This window comes from Phasianus colchicus, chromosome 13, assembly GCF_987193195.1.
Source record: "Phasianus colchicus chromosome 13, bPhaCol1.hap1.1, whole genome shotgun sequence".
NCBI classification, from domain to species: domain Eukaryota; kingdom Metazoa; phylum Chordata; class Aves; order Galliformes; family Phasianidae; genus Phasianus; species Phasianus colchicus.
In genome coordinates this window covers 17,903,345-17,913,206 of record NC_143448.1, presented here as the reverse complement: position 1 = coordinate 17,913,206, position 9,862 = coordinate 17,903,345, and the positions used below count along the sequence as shown (strand labels likewise).

General features: G+C 44.5%; 1 long non-coding RNA gene across 2 annotated transcripts; it reads left to right on the top strand.

The window, feature by feature from the left end:
• The first annotated feature begins 4,233 nt into the window (after nt 1-4,233).
• On the top strand, nt 4,234-9,862 carry LOC149916191 (uncharacterized). Of its 2 annotated transcripts, none has more exons than XR_016470677.1 (3): nt 4,234-4,267; nt 6,576-6,642; nt 8,519-9,862. It is a non-coding gene; the product is annotated as an uncharacterized LOC149916191 (long non-coding RNA). The 2 variants fall into 2 exon arrangements; XR_016470676.1 differs by having other exon boundaries at nt 6,166-6,642.

Sequence of the window (9,862 nt, the reverse complement as noted above, 5' to 3'; positions counted from 1 at the left end):
ATCCGTGCTGACCGAGGGATGCTCGAGGGCCAGAAGGAAAGTGGAGATGGAAAAAAAAAGAAGAGAAATTGCAACTCCAAACAAATGATGTGGATGGTGGTGACTGCCCTGAATGGCTGCTTTGACCCCTATGCTGTTCCTCCTGTTGTGCTGAGTCACCAAGTGGTGACTCACTAGTGCCATAGATCTTCTCCCTGTGCTCTTTCCCATTGGGTCCAGGTGGTGGTTGGGCTGACAGAGTGCCAGAGCCCATTGTAATAGAAATGAAGGCTCGGTTGGCTTGAGCTGGGCTGGAGAAGGACACGTTCAGATGGGTAATGGGATCCTTTCTCAGCACATTCGGGAGTAGAGATGGGTTAAGCATCACTGTTCTCCATCCCCACTGCGAATCCTTAAGCAGAAGCTGTATAAAAATGCCTTTTTTTATATCCCTGCAGCTGGGGAGATCTTTTCATTCCCCTATTTCATGTAACTTAATATTTCAGCCGTACCTTTGGCTGAATGAAGATTATTTGCAGTGAGAAGGGGACAGAAACCATCCAAAAGCCAAACAAACCGCAAAGTGCTTCATTCCAACCTTCAGAAGAAAGTAGCTGCCCTCCAACTTCTCCCTTTGAAAAGACGTCTCATCGTCGAACTCATTTTGAACTAATGAAAAATAAATGTACCCCTCTGCACCTGCCAGTGTCTCGTTCTGCTGGAAATGAAGCAAATAAAAACACATCATTCCTCCGAAGCCAAAGCGTTGGCATTGGCACCACACTGCAAATAGAGTTTGGCAGGTGTGGCCGGGAGGATGGAGGTGCTTCTCAAGGTGCAAAGCCATGCCTGTAGAAAAGCTGCCTGGTGAGTCTTTATTTTCCTTATTTGACCTCTTAGAAATGTTTCAGGTACCATTTTAGGCTGCTCCCCTCTGCTTGTTTTAGCAGGATGCCCCTTCAAATTATTTGGATCAGCTATACAAGATTTATGCTCCCACCATTGTACCTGCTTTATGTGAGTCCCCAAGTGATGGCCCCATCATAAAATGCTTTGCAGCCCTAAACAGAGCATCCTGGACGGAATGCCCAGGTGGGCTGGGGCTCTGGTAAAGGCTTCCCAAGCTGGGATACCCCCAGGTTTATCTTTTGGACCTTACAGCTTGGAGAGGAAGCAAATTTATGTAAAACATCACAGCTTGGGTTTTAAACGAAGAGGATGTGCTGCGTTCTGTGCAAGTAGAATATTTACAGTTATAAGGCAGGATGATCTGTACCCCTTACAAATAATAAATAAAGGTTGAGTGTTGGGAATAGAATTCGTAAGGCTAAAACTAATGAAGAAATGGTCTTTATTGAGGAAAATGAGGTCCCTGGGATGAAATCTCTATTTAAATTTACTGTTTATTAAAATGCTGCAGAGTGATTTAAATGTTTTTATAAAACCATTTTTATCGTCTATGCAGAGGATGTGGGTCAGTGGGGTTGTTCCAGGTTTCCTAGAAAACCTAAATGCAGTCCCAGTAGTCACAGCTTAGCAAAGCCACACTGATTTCCAGCAAGGCAGAGGGAATTCACATCCCCATAAAACACAGCCAACAGTCAGAACAGGAACTGATGGACTAGCCTGGTATTGCTGGGTCAGAATTCATGTCCCCAGATGTGCCCCAGATCTGCCCCAAAAGAAGCAGAAGGAAACCTATGTATTTGGAAGAAGTGTAGCCATGAGAGATGCTGATACTCCAGAGGAATTAGTATCTTCTATTTCAAGAGTGACATTTTTCTTGAAAAGGGGGGAAACCTCAACACCTGCCATAGGTCTACATTGCTCTCTAAAGACATCAAAACTGTATTTCTGGTTTTTGATCTTCCTGCTGCTCTTTCTGTAGAGGAGACCAGGAGTAGATGTGCAAAAATAAATGCAGCTTCCTCCTAGAGCTGAATTTTGCCCTCGTTGCCCACTGCAAATTAGCACAACGTGTACAAGTGAGAAAGGAACATGGCAATCTGCTGATGTTACATTGCACAGCCCCATTGCTAAAAGCATAGTTTAAGCTATTAGCCACCATGAGAAACCTGATGCCTGTTTTGGAAAGTGTGTTTGCTCTCTAGGATGCCTGGAAAGGCTTGTGCAGTGGCAGCCTGCTGACCGTGGATGCTCACAGCCCAGCCCTGAAATAGCCAATTTTGGAGGGAGAAATGGGATCAGGTATGGTCAGGGAGAAACAGCCCCAGTGCCACAGGGATGCCTTGCAGTCCTGCCCTCTGAATACCTCCTCTGTCAGCCAAGAAACTGATCATGGATACATCAAAACTGATGTCGCCTGCCAGATCTGTGCAGAATAAAGCCAGGCTTTCAGTGGGAGGACAGGTGGACACAGAGCAGGTTTACCCTTGGCAGTGCCACAAGCTTGCAGTCATGTGGCAAAACACGGTGACATTTGCTGTCATAGCATGAAGAGACAACTTAAAATCCCCTGGCTGATGCATTTTTTCCCCCTCCCATGGTGCACACATTCTCCCCTTGCCCTTCTAATGCAGTTCCATTTTTTCCCCCAGTATCCTCTTTGAGTGTCTCCCTATAGAACTTCATGTTCCCTGAGTCCTCTTTAGAAACACAGACTCTTTAAGGTTGGAAAAGGCCACTAAGATCATTTCATTCGACCACCAACCCGTCCCCACCATGCCCACTAAGCCATGCTCCTCAGCCATATCCTTGCATTAAGATGTGCTGGCAGGGCCACCAACTATTGCCATTTTCTTCTGAAATCCACAATATGTGGTATTAGTGCTCCATATGTAGGAAAGCCCAAGGATTGGCTCTGGCAGAGAAGGTGCTGTCCTTCAATGACAGAAAGAGCCCAAGAAAGTGGAGGTGGATCCAGGACATGAATCATGTTCATCAGACCTTGCTTGATACTCTTAAAGGCTCTTTTTTTATCATTTCCATCATTTAACATAAATGATCATGCCCCAGTGCTTGAATTTCATGCCTTATGGATACTTAATTAATCCCTAGGTGATTCCTTGCACCGTGTTTATAGAACATGGGTGGTTCTTGGGAATTTCAGTGTCCTACATAGTTCTTATGCACTTTGTTGCTGTCTTTCAGGTTCCCATGCTTCCCACCCACCAGGACCAATCAGTGCCTCGTGGAGATGGTGACCAATCAGTTATGCCTATGCAGGAAAAATTTGGGAATCTGCAGAAGCACGGCTCTCTTGCTCATTCTGCATTTGAGATTTCTCAACAGAGAAAAAGGGGTTTAAAGACTCTGTGGGTTGACAAACCAATAATGGAACCTCGTAGGAAGGACAGAGTAAGAATAAAAGAGGTTTACAACTACTTAGGGGACCAGAAGGCCAATAATGCTCAGAAAATTGCTGCTTTGTCCTAAAAGATCTGATGTCCTGCTGATGTCCTAAAAGGGTCTGCTTAGGAAGTGCTCGATCCTAGGACACGAGTGTTTTAGCTAATTGTTATTTATTATCATATTTTGCAACTAGGGAAAAAAAAAAAAAAAAAAAGAAGTCCAGAGCTTTATCACTTGCTGGAATTGTGCTATTTCCTCCCTTTAAACCTTTGAGCAATAGAGATAAAAAGTGAGTGTTACTTGTGATATTGGGAGAAAGAATGCAATATTCTATCTTTTACTGTCTGAAAGAGCCCCTATCATCTGGCCTTGCTTTGGCCTTCCCAGCTTTGGGCATGGAGACACGGACATGCATACATTGGCTCCAGAGATGGAGGCCAATCACTTTTAATGTGAAGCCCTATCACTTGGTGTCCTCCTTCCACTTGGACAAGTTTCCATTAAGTTGCAAAAAATGATCACCATTTGGCACAATGGCTCCTTCCGAATCGCCGCTAAACACGGAAACTCATCCGAAAAAAGATGACATCAAGATGATGCAGATTTCAGATTGGATTTGTTCTGCTAAATTGTTAAAATGCTGAACGTTTCCCCTCTGCCCCTTGAGTGCTAAGACTGTTCTTCCTTTGGTGAGGCAGTTAAACAGGAGGGAGATAAAAGCAGATCTGTCTTTCGTGAGGCCAAAGATGCTGAACGGGAACTGCTGAATCACAGCCTGAACCTCTGATTGACCATCTGAGGTGAGCAATGAGTCAGCCCTGGGAGCACAGGTGAAGGTAATTCACCTGTGCTACCAGAAGGGGTGGAGCCTGGCTCTATCTCTCCTAGATCCCATTTAAGAGCTGAATACATGTAGGGAAGGATCTCTTCTGGAGATGACTTCTCTTGGAGTCTTTTCAGCAAGCCCAGGATGAGGGTAAGCTTTCCATCTGTTCTTTGGTGTGATAACCTGTTTAGCCTAACTTTTCTGTGTATTTCTTAGTTATAACATCTGTACATTCATTGATTGTACAGATGCACAGCCAGCATCCTGCTATGGCGCGTGGATTAAGAGAATACGTGGAATTTCCAAATTTAGAGTGTAGGACTGGCTCCCTGTAAACAAAGACTGCTTTTTAAAGCGAGATGTTAGCAAGATAATGCCAGGAAAAGAAAAAAAAGTTTGCATTTTGCGACTAAATTCTGTTATTTTGCAGCCAACCTTCAAACGGGCTGTTGGTGCAAGTGAACAAACGCTTCCTGTCTGTCTGTCCTCATGGGTGGTCGCGTTTTAAAATGAAATATACAGGCTGACAAATGCCTTTACAAAGGCCAGATTATAAACTGTAAACCTACTGTCAGCTGGGTAGAAAAAAAAAAATCCAAATGCCTCTTATACCATTTAAAGATTTAGTTTGGCTTCAACACTAAAGCACTTCATCTTGAAGGAGAAAGGAGCTTAGAGTTTATAAATTGTTGTTTGGGCTCTAGTAAGCTCTGGATAAGGGAATCTATCTGCTAGGAAACAAATGACCTTCCCAAAATTTAGGGAGCTCTGGGTATTGTTACGAAGACAAAATGCCTTGGAAAAATGTCCCCAGAATACAAAGGGATTTGAGGCTGCTCTGTTACTCTTAACACACAGTTCATACTGCTGCAAAGGGCAAATCTTACAGCCCCCATCTTTAAAAACGGGTGGAAAAAAAAAGTTAAACATATCAGGGTAATAAAATACAAGCTGTTTAGATTGATCCCCTTTGTCTAACTTGACTATGGACTTCCTCTTGCACACAGTTGTTGAATCCAGGTTCAGCATCCACATCATCTTGGTCAAAAAAAAAGCCTCAAAGTAGCCCAAGTTCCTCCCAGTAATAATCATCAAAGGGAAACTTTGTAGCAAACAGTGGTTTATGGTAATATGGCTACTGCCTTTAGCATTTGGAATGCAAAGGGAGGCACAAACTCCAGAAACAGTAGAAACTAATGGGTATTGCACACCCTTGCGTCCGTTACGTGGAAATCTTGCAGCTCCATTGCACATTCCTGCAGAAATCTTATCCTTTGCTCTGCAAATGCCATTCATAGTCTCTTCATCAAGCTGAGTTTGCAAGAATGCTGTTGCTGTAAGATAGAGCTTGGTGGACAAACAGAGGTCTGTGCTGAAACAGGACTGCATTTTTAATATTTTTTTTTTAATTTTTCATAGTTTGCTTTTCTTTTGAGGGTTTTGAGATGGACCTGGACCAATAAGCTTGTTGAGCCAGGTGGGAATTGGGCAGGATGAGCAGTGCTCCCATTGGTTATATATGGAAAGGTTCCCTTTGCATTCCATCCATCTCATGCAGATCTCCGAGGCACCACTTCTCACTCCTTTCCTATTTTTATTCCTGGTTAGCACAGCTGTTTGTCACTCTTGGGGAAATCACTGCATCCATCTTTTGAGATGCCCTCCCTAAACATGGATGCCATCCCCTCATTGTGCCTTTCTGATTTTAAGAGGTTTTTTTTTTTCTTTATCTTTAAATATTCACCTCCAATCAATTATTTGAGATGATGTCCCCTTTCCAAAGCTCCCATCAGGTTCAAAAGGATGCGAGACAGAAACATCTTCAATTCTCTATGTATGCCACATACTTGAGGCTAACGTACGTCAGCACTGAATTCCAGGAGACCTTTGGAAACTACGACTATCTTGGTGCCCATCAGATCGTTTTAATGCCTGAATGTGATTCATGCTGCATCTTGTGCTGTCGGCCATCCCTTCTATCCTATCCGGAGACCAGATGACAGTTGTACAGCTGTATAAAATGCTTTTTTTTTTTTTTTTTCCTGAAGGAACAAAAAAAGAAATTACTGGAAAATCTTCACAGCGGATCTCCCTCCCTCCGCCCACAGAGTGGTGGGAATAAACATCACAACTTCAGATCTTGGTGAATGCAGATAAATAGAGGCTTAGCTGATAAGTTAACGACATACCAAAACCAGATTGCTTGAAGTCTGAAATAATAAGAAGCCGATGAGCAGAATGCTGGAATCCTGACAAAACACTGCTTTCTGCTTTGAGAGGAGGAAGCCTGACCTGGTGCTCAGGATGGAAGGGGAGGAAGATGGCATGGGGAGCCCAAAGTGATCTCTGTGCAGCTCTCATGTTGGGCTTCCTGGAGCAAAAAGCCTCGCCCTTGCAAGCTGTGATGCTTTCAGAGTCACCCTTCAAGCCTCTTCCATCTCCATTTTGTTTTTTACAGGTATCAGTAGAGAATCCAGCTCTCCTGGGTCCATTTCTTTTCTCTTGAAGCATCCTTATCCACCAAAGTAAGTCAAAAAACAGCCATTCTCCTGGCACAACTCCATTGTGGACCCACTGGCTCTGCTCTCTTGATTCCCTCACCGACCTAAGCAATTGCTGCTCTGTCATGGATGTGTTCTGGCAATTAAGCATTGAGGTCAGGCCTGTTCTTGGAGAAATTGAGGCTCAGGAAAGTTAAGGAGTGCACCAAGTCACATGTGTACCTCCATGTGGGTTGAATCCAACTCTTCCATGTCTCAGACAGCTGAAAAAGAAGGGGGGGGGGGGGGGGGGAGTGAAAACTTGGGGATATTCTCCCAAAACACTTCCAAGTAAATTCTTTGCAAATTATTTTTTCCACAGTACTCTTGTAGAATGATGAATTTATGCAAATCCTCTCTGGGTGTGCTCTTCATGTGTGGCTGCAATCGAGATATAAGAAAATATATATATACTAAGAAAATCTTCTCTTGAAAACGAATTTTATTCATGTATAGACCACGGGAAGATGAGCAATGCAGCATTTGTTCAGGAAGATGTTGGATGCTGGGAACAGGTTGCTCTGGGGTCTGCCTCATTTGTCCCTCTTTGCAGAGAGAGAAGGCTTGATACTGCTTGGCAACTCACAGGACCGGGCTGCCGAGTAAATGGGAAATTCATTTAGAGATATCTAGTAAATACACAGAATAAGCTGCCAGCTCTCTTCTTAGAGCCAACAGTTCACTAATTTTAATCACCAGCTGGATATTTTTATGGGGAGTGAAGAGACAGAGGGGTATTATGACAGAACAAGGGAGGTGGGATTAGACTAATCTAACCCAGGCCAAGTGGGCTCTTCCTGCTCAGCCATGTGCAGTGTCATGACTGTGTGATTTAGACTACTGCACACTCACCAGCACTGATAAGGAGGACAATTAAGGGGCGCATAATTGTCTCCTCAAACCTGTGGAGCTGGGGAGCGTCTCCAGCTCTGAGTCAAAGCCATCCCCACGATGGGGATGTGGGTGACTGCGCCCCAGGGCTCTTGTGATGCTGCTCCTGGTGTGCACTCTGCTCTTGGATGGAGCTCACCCTTGCCTTGTCCCATGCAAAAACTCAGCAAGATGTTTTGATGAGCTCCTTCATCCTGCTGTGGAAATGTGGTAGGTGGTAACCACGTTACTCACCTTTGGAGAAGCGTTCTCCATCTTATGTCTCCGTTGAGTCCCTCAAGAGCAGTTTCTTTGGTCTATTGTCGTGTTTCCCTGTTACTTCTGGTTCTCCCCATGTCCTTCCTCACCTTCCGCTTACTCATACCCAGCTGAGACTCGTGCCAGACTGCTGCTACCTAAATGTGTCCAACAAATCAAGGCGAAAGGCACAGTGCCACCTCTCCCAGCCTTGGTTTTACTGGATACTCCTGGTAGGAAGCATGGGAAGAGGTATCCAGAGCCAAATTTTTCCTTTTCTCCCCCCCCCACCTTTTTTTTTTTTTTTTAATAGCCCTCTGATTGGCACATAGCAGCTTTTGTTGTTGTTTATTTGTGTAGCCTTTCATCTTAATGAGGATGTACGGAAACAATTACCACATGGTTCACTCACAATATCAACTCAGGCTTTTCCTGTCTGCGCGGTGACTGGACTTAGCCACTGGACACTGCAGAAGTTATGCTTTTTACTCATTATTATTTTGCTTTAAATACATATTGTACAATAGGGATGGTTTTCCCCAAGAAATAATGTTTGGGTTTTGCACCAGGTGGCTGGAAATGCCCCATAGCTTCTCCTCTTTGGCGGCTGAAATTCTAGATTCTTTTAGAAGACGTACTTTTACAGGAGGGCAGAGAGGGGTCAAGATGCACTGACTAATTCAAGATTTCCTCCACTCGTTTCCATAACAAATAATCATTTTTCTTTATTTAGCTCTGCTCACTGGTAGGTTTTCATTTGCATCAAAGCTTTGTTCTGCTCTTGCTTGGGCTGCCTCCAGAGACCAAAGAACATCACAAACTGCTCCTAGCACATCCTCTGAAGGCATTGGCCAAAGTCAGAGCTGTGCATCGGCTCCCAAATGGAAACCCTTGTGAGACCGACCCTGGAGAGCTGCGTGGGGAGACGTCTGTGGATATTGAGTGGACATTCCCAATGGAAATCAGTCCTAAAACTAAAAATGCTGCAAACTTTTATCTGGTTATTTAGAAGGTGATGAGAATTTTGCCCCTTTGGGTTACATCCTTCCATTCGTGCACATCTCGCCCGAGGCTGATTCAATATTACCATTATCCTCTGAGGAATTTCGTTCCTAATAACTCAGGAAATGAGCCTTCAAACTCACCTCCAAAAGCTGTGGCTTGCTTTTCCGCGTGAAACCCTGGCACCGCCGCGCTGGGGAAGCAATGGGGAATTTGGCAGGCGTGGGCTTTCCGAGCGACTGTTTGCCCTTTTCCCGTCCCTGTGAAGAGCTGCCCCAGCGGAACAACGTGATAAGAGGCTGAAAAATGGTGTTGTGCATGGGAGATCTCTGCAGATTTGACAGCTGACTTCCCTGCAGATACTGGTTCGTGTTGGGTGTGCTCCAGCTGGGGGCTCGGGTGGGACTTTCCAGGGGACTGAGGTCATGGGCATGAGCCTCAGTAGCAAGGACAGTGTCTCTTGGTCTGGTGAAGGAGGTGTCCTGATCGATCCTGTTGTCCCATTTTGAGTTGCCAAACCATGCACACAGAGGACATATTTCCAATAGCCAGTGAATGGCAACTGGGCTGGCACACAGAGCCTATTGCTCAGACTGGGGGACACCTGAGTGTGCACTGGAGATGAGAAATCCCATTTCCAGCTCAGACATCTCTGCTCTGTCTTCATCTTAAAAAAAAAATAAAATAAAATACATGGCTAAGAAACTATTCCTGGCCCCATCCTTGGTGCTGTTCATGGGCTTGCAGTGGTTAGCAATGCATGCTGCACTTCTATTTATCTGATGCGCAGAGACATCTGTTTATCATATGTTGCACGTCTGATAAGCAACTTTTTTCTTTATCCCAAGGCCCGATTAAAGATTCCAATTAATGTAACTTGCAGGAAGGTCCTGTAACACAGCTTTTAAATCAATGTCATGTAAACTTTGCTGGGTTAATCCTGCACATCTGAATTTAGCTAAAAACCAACACCGCAAGGTCAGGCTGTACAAATTGATGGATTTTTATTCCTTTAACCTTAGAAGTGTTGCAGAGAGGGTAATAGCAGCAAAGCTTGCTCCTTCCAATAGCTTCT